This window comes from Macaca mulatta, chromosome 2 (assembly GCF_049350105.2).
Source record: "Macaca mulatta isolate MMU2019108-1 chromosome 2, T2T-MMU8v2.0, whole genome shotgun sequence".
NCBI classification, from domain to species: domain Eukaryota; kingdom Metazoa; phylum Chordata; class Mammalia; order Primates; family Cercopithecidae; genus Macaca; species Macaca mulatta.
In genome coordinates, this window is record NC_133407.1 from 106,944,528 (window position 1) to 106,950,316 (window position 5,789).

Below are 5,789 nucleotides of genomic sequence, written 5' to 3' on the forward strand. Positions count from 1 at the left end.
TTCTGGGTCTTCCAGGTTCCAGCCAGGAGGCAGGGAGACTAAAAGAAAGGAGCAGAAGACTAATTACTTGGTAGGAGCAGTTTGTCACTCATTCTAGACCCCTGATGCTATCATGGCAGCTCACAACATTATTAACCAGTTCTCTTGCGGCTATCTTTTTGTAGGTCCTGTGTGGTTATGTCCAGAGGTTCTGTCTTCTGAAAATCAGGACAAATTATTTATGAACTTCAGTAAGTTTAGACATGAATTACTCCTTAGACTTTTGTTTTTAAATCGTACTCTTCCTATCTTCTAATCCTTCAACTTATGGCCATCCTCCATATAACTTTATTTTCTTATATTTATGTGGCTGGAGGAATGAGGAAAAAACTGAATGGGAATATAAACCTCCTTTTCTCTTGGATAATCTTATTTCACCTCCACAATTAACAAAGTAAAACTTTCTGTTAAGTATAGCAGATTGTTGGACAACATAAATGGCAAAACTGAGTTAATAACATAGATCCCTATATAATAGTCCCCTTTATCCACTTCTCAATACCCCTACTGGATGCCTGAAACCACAGATAGTACTGAACCCTGTATATATTATGTTTTTCGACCTGATAGCCTAGATGGCCACTAAGTGACCAACAGGTATGTAGCATTGATATAGTTTGGATTTGTGTCACTCAAATCTCATGTTGAATTGTAATCTCCAGTATTGGGGGTGGGGCCTGGTGGGAGGTGACTGGATCATGGGGGTAGATTTCTCATGAATGGTTTAGCACCATCCTCTTGATGCTGTCCTCGAAATAGTGAGTGACTTTTCACAAGATCTGGCTGTTTAAAAGTGTGTGGCATCTTGCTCTCTCTCTGTTGCTCCTGCTCTGGCCATGTGATATGCCTGCTCCCCCTTCACCGTCTGCCATGATTTTAAGTTTCCTGAGGCCTTCCCAGAAGCCAAGCGGATGCCAGCATCATGCTTCCTGTACAGCCTGCAAAACCACGAGCCAATTAAACCTCTTTGCTTTACAGATTACCCAGTCTCAGTTATTTCTTTATAGCAACATGAGAATGGACTAATACAAGGACCTACAGTATAGATACACTGGACAAAGAGATGATTCACATCGCAGGAGGGATGGAGTAGGACAGTGCGAGATTTCATCACAATACTCAGAATGGCACACAATTTAAAACTTATGAATTGTTTATTTCTGGAATTTTCCATGTAATGTTTTCTGCCCTCGGTTGACTGAAGGTAACTGAAAACATGGAAAGAGAAACTGTGGCTAAGGGGAACAATTGTATCAATTACCTATGACTGCATGTCAAACAATTACACAGAATTAGGGATTCCTTTCTCCACTTGTCTCTTTTTGGGTATTTCCTCCATGTTCTCTCTGGCTTCCAAGAGTCCCTTTTCCCAACTCCTCTGTCCAGAAGAACAGGTTTTCTCCCAGGTGACTGTGTCACTGTACCACTGCAGGGCAGATCCCTGACTGGAATGGCTTCAGGGAAAGGGAGGGAGAGAAAAAAGGAATCAGCAGTTTCCACCACTTTCTCTAGCTTGCAGTAGCCTTTTTTCCTGGTCCTGTGGCTACATGGTCAGGCTTCTCTTGGACATTTTGCTGATAGTGTCTGGTTGACAATTCCCAATTCATCTATCCTTGGATCAAAGCCAAGAGATAGAGGAGAAAAAATAAAAACAGGAATCTCACTACTCCTGTATCTGTCTTTCTTCAGGCTTTGAGTTTCCTGCCATCACAATCCACCTGCTATTATTACTTTTCAGAGTCCTTGGATAGTTGTTCTTTGTATATTATTTAGAGATTTTAGTAGTGATCAATCAGTAGGAGACATGGGTGGCAGTAGACTTACTCTATTTTGGTCAGAAATGGAACTCATCAATCTAATAGATGAAAAAACATTTTAAGTCATATTTTTCTTATGACGAGTGAGTTTGAGAGCATCTTCTCAGGTTAAAGAGACATTTGTCTCTCATTTTCTGTGAATTATCTATTTACATATATTGTCAAATTTTCTATGTACAGAAACTCTTTATATAATAGTACAGTCCTTTATCTTAGATATGATTGTCAAAACTTTTCCTCAGTTTGTCATGTCCTTTGATTTCTCTTATGCTATTTTGTTTGTTTGTTTTTGTTTTTGTTTATTGGTCATGAAAACTTCTATTTCTAACTGGTCAATTTTACCAGGCTTTTCTTTTACTACTTACTATTTCTGGGTTGTATCGTACTTAGAAAGACCTACACCTCTCTCTCTCTTCAATTACTTTTTTTTTTTTTTAAACAGGTCTAGCTCTGTTGCCCAGGCTACAGTGCAGTGGCATGATCTAGACTGACTGCAACTTCTACCTCACAGGTTCAAGTGCTTCTCCTGCCTCAGCCTCCCAAGAAGCTGGGACTACAGGCGTGAGCCACCACACCCAGCTAGTTTTTGTATCTTTAGTAGAGTCGGAGTTTCACCAGATTGGTCAGGCTGGTCTCAAACTCCTGACCTGAAGTGACCCACTCACCTCGGCCTCCCAAAGGGCTGGGATTACAGGCATGAGCCACCACGCCTTGCCCAATTACTTTTTAAATTCTTCCATGGTTTCTTGTTTACATCTCATTATGTTATGTTCTTTACTTTTTTTTTTTTTTAGACTGAGTCTCACTGTATCACCCGGGCTGGAGTGCAGTGGCATACTCCTGGCTCACTGCAACCTCTGCCTGCCAGGTTTAAGCAATTCTCGTGCCTCAGCCTCCCGAGTAGCTGGGATTACAGGCATGTGCCACCACGCCTGGCTAATTTTTATATTTTTTTAGTAGAGACCGGGTTTCACCATGTTGGCGAGGCTGGTTTTGAACTCCTGACCTCAAGTGATCCCTCCCAAAGTGCTGGGATTACAGGCATGAGCCACAGCGCCTGGCCATGTTCTTTACTTTTAAAATTTGACCAATCAGGAATTTATTTTGATGTGAGGTAAGTGGAATGGATCCAACTTTATATCTTGATAGCTGCACATTTTTCCAACCCCATTTCATTAATAATCCATATTTCCCCCTACCGATTTTAAATGCCACCATTATCATATACTAAATTTCCTTCCCTATTTATGAACTTTCTATTCTATCTTATTAATCTGTTGGTTTATCACTGTACCAGAATCATAAGATTTTAATTTTTGAATCTTCATAATACTTCATTCTTTATCTTTAAACTCTACAATACAATCAGAAAAGTCAACCCACCCACCCACCCAGAGGTTCCTGTATCTCGAATTGCCTTCATAACCACCTACAATAGCAGCCGCTGAAGACTCACTGTCAATAAATTGTTCATCCAAGGTGACCACGTAATTTCACTGTTCATCCAAGGTGATAATTTACATAATTTTTCTTCTGTATGCTTAGATTCATAGCATCCCATTTTCCACTAAGTGACAAGGCCACCATCCACCATTGTCTTCAAACCCAGCCAGTCCCAGATTCTCAGTTTCAGGGTCTGATTTCTGCAACCACTTCCAATACCAAACTTGGCAGTCAAATTTCAGTGCAGAAAACAGAAATCACTGTGTGTATTTTACACAGGAAGATATTTAATAAAGAGAACTAAGTTCTTACCAAATCGGTGGAAGGCCTGAAGAAGCAGCTCTGGGATGGACATCTTGGAGTGAACAACTCTACTGGGCCAGTCTACCAAGGGAGCTGCTCAGTCTGAGGCCACTGGAGCCAGGCTAGGCCTGGAACCAAGGCCATGGCCTGAATGTGGACACCTTAATCTGTGATCTGGGGATTTCTGAGTTTGATCAAGAGGCTGCCACAGTCACTACTGCTTCTTAACACCCAGGAAGCTGAAGAATAAGGACTGAAACTTGTGACAAAGAAGCCACAACCTTCCTATTCACGGGGAGGCATCCAAAGCCACAGGAGGATGGTTTCCTAACCTCTACCTGCCTGACACCAAGAGAGTGCATCTAACTGGAGAGCCTGATGTTTTTAGGACTCTGACCTCTATACCTCTTTACATAAATCTTGCTCGTTTCTTATAGAGTTTATTTATAGGCAATTTATTTTTCTAATCGCTAAAGAAACTGTTGTTTCTTCCATTATATCTTCTGATTAGTTGTTGCATATATATAATCATTAATTTCTGTATATTAATATTATACTCAGAATAAAATCTCATAGTTTATAGTAGTCGGTTTTGTTTGTTTGTTTGTTTGTTTTGTCGCCAGGCTGGAGTGCAGTGGCACTATCTAAGCTCACCACAATCTCCGTCTCCCGGGTTCAAGCGATTCTCCTGCCTCAGCCTCCCAAGCAGCTGGGAATGCAGGTGTGCATAGTAGTTGGTTCTTTTAGGATTTCCAAGTTTACAGTCATATAATATGAAGGTAATAATTATTTTTCCTCCTTTCTTATCTTGTTTCTGGTATTAAGAAAATGTTTTTGGTGTTCACTCAGCAAGGAGGAGATTGACTTTGGATTTGAGATAAACATTTTATCATTAAGTAAGAATTTATCAATTCTTATTTTGTTGAAATTCTTTACCTATTAACGATGAATGCTGGATTTTATTATATGCCTTTTCATCATTTATGGAGATAGTCATGTGATTTTTTTCTTAGTAATTTTAAGTTTTGTTAATAGGCTTCCTTATTTAGCCTTTATTCTAAGAGAAATGAGGAGTCACTGGGGAATTCTGAGCAGCTGAGAGACATTATTCAGACTTAGATCTTAACAGATCTTAACTCAGGTTTCTGTGTTGAAATACACAGCAGAGACACAAGGATGGAAGCTGGCTATTGCAATCTTTGAGACAAGAGATGGATTGATTGTACTAGGGTGGTAGCAGCAGAAGTGATGAGAAGCAGTTGGATTTTAGAAATATTTTGAAGGTAGAATTTTCAGGAATTGATGACATATTAGATGTAAAGTATGAGAGAAAGAGGAGTCAACTGATAACTGAGGTAGGGAAAACTATAGGAAAAGCAGATTTGGGAGAAATTCAGGAGCCCTGTGATGGATACTCTTGGGTTTGAGATGCCTTTTGGAAATCTGAGTCAGTAAATAGGCCTCTGGCATTCAGGAGAGAGGCCAAAGCTACAGATAAGAATTTGCAAGTTATCAACACAAAATGATATTTGATGCTATGAGATTGGACGAGCTCACCAGAGTTGTGAGTGCAGTTACAGAAGGGAAGAGGATCATGGACTGAGGCTCAATCGTTAACTCCAATAGTAAGAAGTTGAGAGAAGAGAAAATAGCAAAGGAACTTGGGAAAGACTGGTCAATGAGATGTGAGGTAAACCCAGAGAATGGGGAAGGGCAGTGTCTCAGAAGCAAACGAAGAATCTGAATTTAAGAGTTGTGCCATATGTTGATGCTAGGTCAAGTAAGATATGAACTGAAAAAAAAAAAAGTGACAGCACTAGGATGAACGTATTTGTCCTATCAATTATTATAAATCTAAAATCTAAATACTAAATCTAAATACTAAAACAGAAATCTAAATACTAAAATCATTTGTGAATAAACAAAGATACTGAAACTAGATGAATTAAAACTCAGCTCTGTACGCTATATAAGAGACACACCCAAAACAAATTGATTCATAAAGTTTTAAAATAAAAGATGGGCAAAAACACACCAGGCAAATATAAACACCAGTAAAGCCAAGATTATGACAAAAGTTAAATTCAGAGAAAAGAAACCTATTAAACAAAACAAAGAAGGGGAGTTTAGAATGTTAAGGTGCAGATTTCACATTGACATAACCTCCTATGAGTATATATGCCCTAA